The sequence below is a fragment of the Solanum dulcamara genome, chromosome 9 (assembly GCF_947179165.1).
Source record: "Solanum dulcamara chromosome 9, daSolDulc1.2, whole genome shotgun sequence".
Lineage (NCBI taxonomy): Eukaryota > Viridiplantae > Streptophyta > Magnoliopsida > Solanales > Solanaceae > Solanum > Solanum dulcamara.
This window is the reverse complement of record NC_077245.1, coordinates 60,163,407-60,176,554: the sequence shown is the minus strand read 5'-3', so window position 1 is coordinate 60,176,554 and position 13,148 is coordinate 60,163,407. Positions and strand designations below refer to the sequence as shown.

General features: G+C 35.2%; 1 pseudogene; it reads right to left on the bottom strand.

The window, feature by feature from the left end:
- Nucleotides 1-723: 723 nt before the first annotated feature.
- Nucleotides 724-5,835, bottom strand: LOC129903253 (uncharacterized; annotated as a pseudogene).
- Between the last annotated feature and the right edge of the window lie 7,313 nt (nt 5,836-13,148).

Below are 13,148 nucleotides of genomic sequence, written 5' to 3'. Positions count from 1 at the left end.
ACATCTCTGAAAATATCATGCTTGCCCAGGAAATAATCCACCAGATCAAAAAACCAAATGTTGGAGGCAATGTTGTGATAAAACTTGACATGACCAAGGCTTATGATAGGGTCTCTTGGACTTACACTTATCTTGTGATGAGAAGAATGGGGTTTAAAGAAACTTTCATTGACATGGTTTGGAGAATCATGGCTGATAACTGTACTCTATTATAGTCAATGGTTCAAGACATGGTTTCTTTCACTCCACAAGGGGTCTCAAACAAGGTGATCCTCTCTCCCCTGCTTTATTTGTCCTAGGTGCTGAACTCTTTAGCTGTGGTAATACAAACGATTTTTATTCTTTCTAAAAATCTAATATTTTTAATTTATCAATTCTAAAATTTTATTACATTATTTATTAACTTGGCCTAAAATTGTCAAGTGGCTTTTTATTACCTTACAACTTGGTTTAACCACATTGTAAACTATTCTCCTTTATTATATATATATAGATGACCCCCAAAGAAAAATCTAATTTAAAAAAGTATATTATTTGAAAAATGCAATTGAATTCGATCATGATTAATTTTAAGAAAATGTAGGCTAGGAAGTACCATGCAGATTTTAATAAGGCCAACCAATCGAGGGGATAATTTTTTAAATAACTATTAAACATTGTACAACTTATGCTAAAACTTATATGTTGGGAGTTAAGAATTTCGTTAATAAAATAAACTAAACGACCAGTTAATCAGCGTTATTATTATTTGAAATCACTATGATTGAATGTTGAAATAAACATTATATGATTCATCTTTCAAACTCAATAATGGTTCCAAAAGAAAGTTTCTCTTAGAACCTTTTGCAACAAAGCTGATAGGGTGATACTTGGCAATCCCATTTCCCAACTTAAAACTTGTTGCCCGTTTGAATTCAGCATCGAAGGACTTCGAATTGCAGTTAAGCTTGACACTTAATATATGTTTGTAGTCCACACCACTATACATGAAGCAACCACGTTGAGCATCAGCTTCTAACGAAACTGTCCCGTCCTTCCCATTCAATCCTTCAACCAAACGGAACAAAGACCCAGCGCCATCCGAGGACTGTGAGATCCCGAGACTGGTGTCATTTCCTATATGAGTTATGAACATTCCAGGGAAACCAAAGGGCTCGAACATGACTAGTTTCCCGACAAAATCTTTTGCTTCGGAAAGCTTGACAGATTCTCTGTCATTTGATATGAGTCTGAAGGTAGCACCGACAGCGGAATCTGTTCCGGCTTCAGGGTACTTCTCCATTTGAATTGAGTGATTCGTGCTAGTCACAACGAATGTTTCATTACTGGATTCTTGTGTGAGAGATATTAAATGAGAATTATAATCATCTGGAACTGGAGTTATCAAATCTGAGAGAGAAGTGGATTTTCTTTCAATATCCCAATCACCAGTAGAATGGCCCGCAAGAAGGTATGGACCGTAAAGAATTGCCTGTATCGATGTATATTCTGGACGGTCATCTGAAGCACCATTTACAAGAGTTTGTAAGTAGCTATATTGTATGATCCATTAGCTTTTTTAATTTTTTTTTTATATAGAGACATATAACATTGATTTGACAAAGAAATATCTTAATTGTCACCTTTAATGCCTCTGTTCTAAGATTCATAGGCAGCTCAATGGTGATTTTTTCACCTGAGCCCCAACCCTTGGTGATCGAGAGGAAATTACCTGCATCGGTAAGTGTCATTAAATTATAGAAAAAAGACATCAGCTAGGTGAAAAAATTGATTTGATACAAAATATAGAAAGGCATCACAAAAAGGAGGAAAGTTGCTACCCGGCGGAGGTACAGATAAATTCTTCCCGTTCATGGATGCTTTTGCGCTACTTGAATCTGTCCAACTTGGTATCCTGAAATTCAATGTAGATGGTGCACTAGTTTTGTTCTGAAAGAATTATTAATCATAATAATTAATGATCAAATCAAGTGCGGCTCAAGCATATCAGTAATCTAAAGCCACAAAAATGGCATTTTGAGGTACTATTGCTTGGAACTTGGAGGAGTACTGCATTCTATCAAATAATAAAGTTCCAACAAATGGATAAAGAAACAGAATAAATTTAGAATGCGTACCCCCTTTGAGGACACCGTTATTGTCACTCGAAGGCGATTGTCCCATGAAACAACAGGCTCTATGCTCTGACTCACCACAACTTGCCCAGACTTCCAATCAAGAGTGCTAGATACATACTGGATGATGTAGAGCCCAGGAGAATTCCCTTTCTCTTCGAAATAAATAGAATCTCCCAATTTGGAGAATGATTCAATCCCTAGAAAATGGGAAAATACAACTTAATTCCATTCCATTTTTATAAGCTATAGATTTTTGGGGTTAAACTCAGAGAAGTCAGAAAATTTTGTTGCAGATATTAGCATGGAGAGTAGCAGACTTAAATATGTTTGCAGTGCCAGGGGCATAGAGAAGATTGTTCTTTTCAAGAAAAGGAGGGTGAAAACACTTGGTGATTTCTTTTCGTATGTTCAATCTTTGGTGGACAAAGTTACTCGGTACCTATGCTAGTGAGAGGTCGCAAGTACAAGTAGAATCTTGTCTGGACACCACGACTATCAAAAAAGAAGAGAAGGGTGAAGGATCAGAGTGAATATTGATTCCAACACCTGTTCCATAGCAACACCAAAAGTCATTAAACGGTGATCCCCATTTATGGTAGGTCCGAGCTTTGGAAGCACCAGGTAGAAGTGGAAGCATATACATCATCACTCCAGGATCTCTACCCCTTTGTATACTTAGCACACCATTTGTTAATGAGCGCTCGTAATAATCAGCATATGCCATTCTTTGGTCCATCTGAACAAGTGGCGGGAAACCTACAAAAGTTTCACATTTGTGCATAAATAAACACACAAGACACTATGTCCTCTCTTCCCCTAGGAGCAAAATAGGAAACAACACACAAAAATCCATGAGCACACCTTCAGCATATTATAGGTAGTACACGATTCCTCAATCTCTGTGCTTAGCGTGCTTGCTAACCTCTTTGGATTTGACCTGCTCAGGTTGACATCAAAGAGAAGGGGAGATAGAACTTTAAATGAATTGAGCCAAAGAAGGGAGCTCATAAGAGATTAATAGGAATTAGCTTTGTCTATAATATGCTTAATAAACAAATTATACAACTGTTTATCACCATTAGATATTTTAGACCGTATTACCAATGTTCACTGACTGATGTCCCTCCAGTTGCATAGCTGTGGGAAGAATTGACAATATCCATGAACATACCAATTTCCTAAAGAAAAAAATGAAGTTTAATGCAGTAATAGTAATCTCATGAAGAACATCCCAATCCCAATTTCCATAACCAAAAACTTTTACCTTGGAAATTGGATCACCAGTAATCTCATAACGCAGTTGTGATCCAATAACAATTGGAATGTGCGTATTTGCATGAAAACCCGATAGGTCATCAGCCTGACAGAAGAGAAAGGAAAAAGATATCAACAATAAAGTTGATGCGCATCACACACACAACTATAGTAATCATGGATCAAATAAGATCAGCTTAAACGAAAAGGAAAACAGAAATTACCCGACTAAAGATCATATTTAGTTACATAAGAAACTATGGCGATAAAGAAGTACTTACATTTCTCAAGACAAGCAACAAAAAAGAAGAGACCCTTTTTAGAACCACTCTGACATACTACCTTTACAACTAGTGTTGATACTCAGCTATAAACATACAATAGCATGTTTGATTTTGAAATTCAACAACAAAATCTGAAAAAATATGTGGAAGTCTTTTCAAGATAGGACAAGCCAAATGACTTTCCCAGTAAGGATCTTGGTTCGTTCTCATATCTTGTGCCAATGAGGCACTTCAATTAAACTCAGGACAGCAATTAGTTGAATTATAGCAAGTAACGGTAATAGATACCAGTCGATATTTAGTGCGTGTATTACAATGTGAGAATGTGAAGAACAAGAATTTATACCTTTACAGCTAAGCGCCCTAAAAAACATGGTTTGTCAAAAAGGTGTGCCAACACTAAGTGCTTTGAATCACCCTGCCACATCATTTAGAGGACAATAACGTAGGATTATTTAGATAATAGTTGAGAGACAAGGCAGATAAACACAAAGACGATATATCATATCGTTGCTCCATTAACATGTAAGGCAATTAATGATTAAAGATGTGTGCTAAGAAAAGCTGCAATTTTCCAAATGATATCATGAAAAGCATGTTATATAAGAATGAAGGTTTGTTGGAATGACGAAATAACAATGCTAAGTCAGTAAATGCAGATTTTAATAGACAGAAAATTTGGCACTCAAGTTGAAGATTCAAGCACTGAAATGGTTAGACTGTTTATTGGGCAAATTTTACACACCGTTATTCTGTACAGCCTATAAAGAACATCATTCATGCCACCAGTTTCTTCATTTAACGAATCCCAGTGCCTTTGAATAGTATACTTGGAAATCACATTTTGCACTCGATTGTAGAAGTAATCAACCATCCATGTAGTCATTTTCAAAGCTTTAGGATTGCCTGCTAAAGTATGCTGATCCAAAAGACCTGCCAATATCTGTCAAAGTCCACTTTAGTAAATCGGAGCATAAATGGCCATAAGAAGCAATAATTGATTCAGGAAGTACATCTACCTTGTGAATTGTATAATATGGTGCCCAGACTGTTTTTATAGCTTCAAAGCGATCAAAATACTCTGACGGGAAGGCAGAAAGGTACCCTGTACCCATCTTTTCCTGGCAGTCATTTAGTGCAGAAACAACAGCATACATTTTCTCCCCAAGACTGTCATTATAGGTGCTGGCCCACATCTGTGCTGTGGCACTAAGGTAATGACCTTCAAGTTACACAAAACTATCAGCTAAAATTCAGAAACTCGGAAGTTTGATTCTTGAATCATGTGAAAAAAAGAAAGAGAGTAAAAGATTATACATTCGGGAGATCAGCAGAAAATGTCCACAATAACTCATATTCTTGAAATATTTAACACATAGAACAACATAGATATGCATCTTTAAAATAGTAGATGGTAAATATCAATTCGTTTTGAAATTCCCACTCAAGAGGCAATTACAACTAATGTAACAACGAAACTAGTCGAGGTCTGAATCCTTACTGTCCAGAAATTTCAATAAGCAAATTAAAAGTGCTACACACAAACAAAATTCATCCGTAAATCAAATGCTGAAAGGTAGAAAGGAGAACTAACCAACAAAATGACCTCGAACCTCGACATCTGGTTTCTCCCAACCTCCATATGGCTTACCAAGAGTCTCCAGACCAGCTGTTTTCCTAAAACTCCAAACCAATCTATCAACATCCAACATTAACAAGTATTCCAAATTTGTTTGCTGAACAACTCCATACATTGAATTAGGTTCCAATCTCACATCATGGAGTGAAACCTCATTCAATAAACCATCAATTTCTCTATGACCACCAGAATTCTTTATCTTTCTACACATCATTGCCCAATCAAATTCTTCTTCCTCCCTTAACACCTTCCTAGGAAGCAAGTTAGACCAGGCTGAATCATCGGTAGGAGTCAAATGGTAATGGCTAAAAATCTCTTGTTTTAAAGTTTCATTTTTTGAAGACAATAACTCATATCTAAAAGTGTGTGATGACAATGGAGTAAAAGTGTTTGTACACTCCTTACAATGAACATAACCATATAACAAAGCCAGCATTCCTAACAAATTGAAAAACACTAAAAATTTCATCTTGATCAACACTAAGAAAGATATATGGAACCTCTCTCGATTTATAACATGTAGCAATGAAAAATGTTAACAATTGTGAGCTAACCAAATACCAGAGTCCTGCATGTGAAAGCAAGAGCAAAAGAAGTATAATGTTGAGGTGAAAAAAAAGGACAAACAGTAACAACCATTGTTGAAAATGAGCTAAAAAACAACTCTTGAAATGACAAATTCAAATTGTAACCTTCAAAGTAATTCAATAAGAGAGAGTAACAAAAGTGTTAACCCGGTAATAAAAGTACCTGTGGCACCTTCCATTCCCAAAATAGTAATTAAATTTTGTTTCTTTTGAGTTAATTTAACTATATTTGGAGTTAACAGTGCATTAGATTAATTTAATAACATTAAAATACAAATAACTTAAATATATTAAAAGTACTATAAATTATAATTTATCTCATATTAATTTGATGAAATAATATATTTTAAAATATTGATAGAAGTTCATATAATTAAATTAAATTAAGTAAAGAAAAATTGACAAGTAATTTTGGACGAGGGAATCACATTAGAAGGCAATCAAAATAAGAAGACAAAAAGGCAAACAAAAAGTTGAGTTTAAGCTAAAAAAGGATAGTTTCGCTGTTACTGAAAATCAAATGTTCACACCTACGAACAGGGTTATTATCTTGCGTGGCTTTGTGATTCCATCCCATTTTCTGCATATTATTTAACCGAGTTTAGTTTAAAAGTTTGTTTAAAAATGAGAAAAGGTCATATTGAAATGTATTTGGTTATTTAAAAATTACTTAATTCTAAAGAGTTATGAAAGCTTTGTGAAATAATATAGTAGCAGAATATAATCAAAACATCTATATATATCAATACAATTCACGGCATAAAAAAAAGGTAATGTGACATATTTAAGGCCAGAATTTCATTCTTCTGATAGGCTTTGTTTTGTAGGTAGAAATTTCGTCTTCATGTTGACATTGCCATTTTTCTTTTTATATGTTTATTTTTCATTCTATTATTTCCAACAAAATTTAAAGTGAAAGAAAATAAATTATAATTACAAATAAAATATGAAGAAATATAATTTTATTGATTAAACAATATGGGTACAAATCTGTTTGTTTCTATGATTCTTCTCTCCTAAGATTTCTCCACAATTCGAGGGTCGTTAGTGGCATAATTCTCAAACTTGGATGATTTGGACTTGATCTTCATAAAATGATTTACGGATCTTCTTAAAGTATTTGATTATTAAGAAGAGTCTGACATATTTTAATCTCTTTATGAATATTCTCAAGTGTTTACTGAATATTCAAGATTTCTTTGAGAAAGATAATATCTGATGTCTTCATGATCTCTTTGTGAATCCCCAAGAATTTATGGGATATCTGAGATGCCTTTTCAAGGGAATATATTTCCCTTTATATAGGCATAAACTAGGATTTAGGGTTGAATAGCCTCCAAGAACCCTAAATCAAATAAAACTCGACTTGTAGAGTCCTACAAAATTTTAATATGTCTACAAATGTCCCTACTTCAAGGCTTGTCGAAGTGTAGGCTTGATGAAACTCAAAGACAAGACTTGAAGTACCCATACAAGGTTAGGGTCGATCCCACGAAAAATGAGCTTTAGGCTTAGCTTAATCATTAATTATTTATATTCGTAGTCAGATTATTTCCTTAAAAGAGGGGGGGGGGGGGGTTGTATAAAAGAAATTAATCGATTTGATTGCAAGTATCAAGCAACAAAATAACAATTTAGTGTGATTGAATTCAATAAAAGACAAAACTAGGGTAGATGTATTCCCCACGAATCCTTAACTCGGTAGAACCTTGTATTAGTAATCTTTGTCTAGTGTGCTACATACAAGATTGGTAAGTTAATTTCACATAAATCCTTGGTCTGGCAAATAAGAAATTATCACCATGCAACTTGGTCCATCTACGGATGTATGCTTTACTAACCCTTACCAGTGATCCCAGATTAGCTATCCCTTGGTCCGTTCAAGCTGGTAGATGAGGGTTTATAGCCTCAAATTTCCGTTGTATAATTCATTTTTCCCATTCGTTACCTCCTTGATCCGACAAGTAAGATGTAACACCCCAAATTTTCAAACTATGATCCAGGTCGTTTTTTAAATGCGTGTAGATCTCAAACCCAATGATTTGTAATATTGCATAGGTATTGAAAATAATTCCTTACAGTAATAAGAGCTTCGAATATGAATTAATGTCATAAGAAACTTCTAGCTCAAAGTCAAGTTGAAAGCTTCTTTACACATTGAGTTTTTGTATAAGATTTTATTTGGTTCAACTTCAAACGGTTATATATCTCAGAATATGAAGAGTTATGTGACCCATAACTATCAAATTAAAGGTCTATGATTCTTCTTTCAAATACCGTCGACCGTTCATCAATGAGTGTTCGGAGTAAAACGTTATGGTTGATTTACCGAGAAGGTGTATGTCATGCTCTGAGAGGATACCCTAGACGTAGTCGTCACTCGAAGATTATTTCTGGTCCTCAAGCAAACCCCTTAGTCCAATCACCCGTTCATTCAATCACATTTTATCAGCATAAGACTCAACTTGTTAAGAATACTACTCATAAATAAGGCCAAAGACCAACCATCTATCCAATCAACAACTAGTAAGAGTGAAATTAGTCAAAACAAAACGAATTAACATCATCATCGATCTGGGCTATGAAGCCTCTATCAACAATCTAAGTGATGCCAATGGCAGGTTCATGACTACCACAAATCAAATAAAGGAAAGCTAACTTAAAGCTAGAAAGATAGCTACGGTATCCTCCGAAAAGAGGGAGGACTCACCAACTAGCTAAAAGCGAATAGATCCTCAACAATGCACCTGTTGATGATCTCTAGTACCTATATCTACATCATGAAATAATGCAGGCCCAAATGGACGTTAGTACATGAAATGTACGAGTATGTAAAATAGCAGAATGAAACATGCATCAGGATAGAAAAAAATAAACTCATACTCTCAAATTGAAAAGGTGAATGACTCAATCAAGATGTGCTAAGTCTAAACAAGAATAAAATTTAGACAAAGACCAATTATATACAATCCAATCCAATCGAATCCAAATCAGAGTACTATCAAGACCTATATGGGAGTTCTCTTATTCGACAACCATCACTTATGAGCCAGTGACAGTACAACAAGTGGATGTTGTTGCCACGTTCGTCCATTACCTTTCCACGGTAAGAACGAATCAACAATCATGGATCCATAACTAATCAAGTCCTATCATATTAGGGAAATAATTTATGAAACATCCGACTTTAATAATTTAATCCTTTGCTATATTTGGCGACGTAGTTATTAGATTCGAGTTACTACTTACTCTCACCCATTTTGATGCTCGATACTCCTCTGAAGACTCAATACTCATAAGACAATCAATCCAAATCAAACCAAATCAGTAAGTCTCTTTTGGACTCTTTTCAACTCATTCATTCTATAAATCAATCCTTTCAACCAATAAATTTTCCAATCATTCTCAAATCATTTAGTTAAGAGAGATTTGAGACAATCATTTATGATAACATTCAAGACTATTAACTAGTCCACACTATCAATACTATCATCATGCTCACATTTCAACCACAATCATGCATTCACAGTTCAAGGCTCTAGACTAAATCCTTAATCATATGCATCCAATCATTAGTCGAAATATCATAAGATTTTATGAAGTAGATAGTCAAAATCATTTGCTCAAGAACAAGTTTATAGAAAACATCAATTACGCAATATTATGTAAACATATGATAAGTTTATGGAAAATCCTCAAGAAACAAAATAATGGGGGTTCAACTCATTCACAAATCGACCTATCACAATCATGGGGCACATGGACGACAATATCCATGCTTTAGTTTGCCTCACATAACTGGGATGAAGACAGGACAATCAATCTTGTAAGATATTGCTTGAAGCTTTTGAATCTTAGTCTCTTCTCCACTCCTTAGCCCTATCTCTTAAGTTAAGTTACCATAAAAGACTTAGGAATATGTTTAGGAACTCTTTGATGGTCCAAAATGACTTATATCAGTCATGGTTTAAGTATATGAGGGATGGAGAAAAGATAAGATTGCCTTTTTTTGTAGAAAAATTAGCTTGTGTTTGACCAAGTCAGTGACGCGGACTGGTTACTGCATTGTGCAAATTTTCTGATCGAATTCTGATACCTTAGAAAATAACTAAGATAAATTTAAGTCCAAGTCTGTGGCTGGTCCGCGACATGGACCAAGAACTCAAAATGGACATAATGGGTCCGAAAGGCTATTTTTGGAATATCCCATTCTCTAACTCTCAACTGATGGTAACTCGATCTAAGGTCTATCTTTGAAAAATAGGTGGCACCCTGAAGTTGGTCAAACAAATCATCTATTCTGGAGAGAGGATACTTGTTCTTTACTATGACCTTATTCACTTGCCTATAGTCAATGAACATTCTAATGGATCCATATTTCTTTCACACGAATAGGATGTGAGTGCCCCAAGATGAGACACTCGGCCTAATGAAGTCCTTATCTAACAAATATTCAATTTCTCTTTCAATTCTTTCAATTCAACAGGAGCCATTTTACAAGGCAAAATAGAGATAGGCTGCGTATCAGAAAGGACATCAATCTCAAAGTCAATCTCCCTATTAGGAGAGACTCCGGGCAGATCTTTAGGAAGCACTTTAGAAAACTCATTTACAATCGGGACTGACTCGAGAGTAGGGGACTCTACACTATCATCTTTAACTCTAACGATGTGATAAATACACCCTTTCGAGATTAACTTTCTGGCCTTAAGGTAGGAAATAAATTTACCCTTAGGCACAATAGGACTACCCTTCACTCTAAGATAGGCTCATTCAGGAATTTAAACTTAACAATCTGAGTCCTACAATCAACAGAGGCATAATAGGAATAAAGCCAGTCCATGCCAAGAATCACATCAAAATCAACCATGTCCAACTCAACTAAGTCAGCCATGGTATCCCTATGATAGATTTACATGGTATAATCTCCATGGACCCTTTAATCTAAGATAACCTCACCAATAGAAGTAGATACATAGAAAATCTCAAGAAGACACTTAGGAATTTTATCAAATCTAATAACCACATAAGGAGATACAAAGGATAAGGTGGCACCCAGATTAATCAAAATATAACAATCAAGAGTAAAGAGTTGAATTATACACATCACAATGTCTGGGGAGTTCTCCTAATCCTGGCGACAACCCATGACATATAGGCAGTTTGTACCTCCGCCCGTACCTGAAGTAATGCCCCTCTGATTACCTCTAGCCAGGAGTGCTGTGGTAGACGATTGGGTCCCCAGGTTGAACACTTTCTCTGAAAGTGACCCACTTGGCCACATTTATAGCAACTATTATTCCTCTCTCTACTCTCTCCCAAGTGGAGCTTACCGTACTTGTTACAAGGCAACTTTCCCTTCAAACCTTGAGCCATACCAGCCTGGGATTGAGAACCCTGGGCTCTAGGATTTTGGTGACTCTATACCTGTTGATTATACCTGATATACGATGCAAGTGCAGTTGCCGCAGATGGAGCATAGTTGGAAGACCTCTTCTGAAAGATGAACCTGTTGCCCTTAGTCTGCCTCTGTTCATTCTCATGCCCATTTGACTTTGCCTTGTTGCTCAAGTGCTCCTCTTTATCTTTCCTCTTATCATCCTTTACTTGTTGAGCTGTCATGACTCGACCTAGGGCCTAGTCATAACACAGAGATCGAAACCCCATAGGGCTCCAACCAAGCTTCTTGTATATTTCATAAGAATACATAAGGTAAAATATAAAAGCGGAAGCATCATAAGAGAGTCTAAAATATGAATAGAAATCTAAAAATATCTTATGATAACATAGACTCAAACATATGTCCAACTAGATGCTTCTAAACATGAGTATGGGTGGGGGATAAGACATATCCCTAGCTCACCCTCAATATACAACGTAAACAAAAGCCTTTTGAAAAGAAAACAATAACCAACTTGAAAACTAGTCCCCGATCAATGAGGACTTACCACAACACAGTCGAATAGAGAACATCTACTAGTTATGTGGACGATTAGGATCTTCAACCTCAACCCTAACATTATTAGACAATGTAGGCAAAATATTGCATTAGTACGTTGGAATCTACTAGTATGTGGGCAATGTAATGCATAAAAAAAACCCATATTTGTAACAATGACCATTTGAAATAGCATGTTAGGAGAAATAGTTGAAAATTATAAGTAGTCTTTAAGAAAGATCAATGCATAATAACCATAAAAGTATCATGTAAAATAAAGGATAGGATTAGTCATTTAAAACATACATAAATGTACTTATGTGAGATAGGAACCATAACCGACAATAAGACCATATGAGCTATATCATAGAATCCGATGATACCCACATCGAGAAGGAGAAGGCTACTTTGCCAAGATAGACTCCTGATCATGAATATGTGCTATTTATGGATCCACTAGCTAGGCCATAAAGGCAACCTATGATGGCACATAGTTTATGGAACATGAGGCTGCTACTAAGGCTTTTGGTATGGCCCCCACCTTACATCCACTCGGTGCTAAGTCAAATCCCACAGAATACATGCATAGCATAGAAATTATAATTTCATATATCATAGTCATGATCATAGGTTTGAAATCATAGAGTAACTCATTTTTATAACATACTTATAATGTGAGAATTGTCCTTTCATCATTACAATTGTATTTGCATAATTCATATCGTTAGGCCTTGGGACACCACATAGGGCCCTAAGTCACCTTTTAGGCCTTAGGTCACCACATAGGGCCCTAAGTCACCTTACTTCATAACTTGCATGAAATTCATACCTTGAACTTAGAGTAAAACTCAATTGCATAATCAATTGACTTTGAAAATCATGTAATTCACTTGAAAACATGCATGATCATAAAATTTATATCAGTTCATACATAATTCATATATATAATATCCTTTGGAAGTATATTTCAAAATACTCATAATTTACATCATGAACCCTAGAGATCAAAATAGGAGAATTCATGATAAAACTCTTCAATTCAATGCAATAACCATCAATTTATATCAAAATAGACTCATGATCATTCTTTGAATCATAATTCATACAATAGGAATAAAGATCATAAAACCCATAAAATATCATACTTTAATTTGATAGAAAACCTTGAGAAATTGATTGAGCTTCATGGATGAAAGAATCCATGAATCAATACCCACATACCTTAAGTGAGAACACTGATTAATTTGGAAGAACTTGAGAGTTTGATGAAGAAATTGAGTAGATTACTTGAATTCTTCAATGGAAACCCTTAAGAGTCTTTTTGTAAAG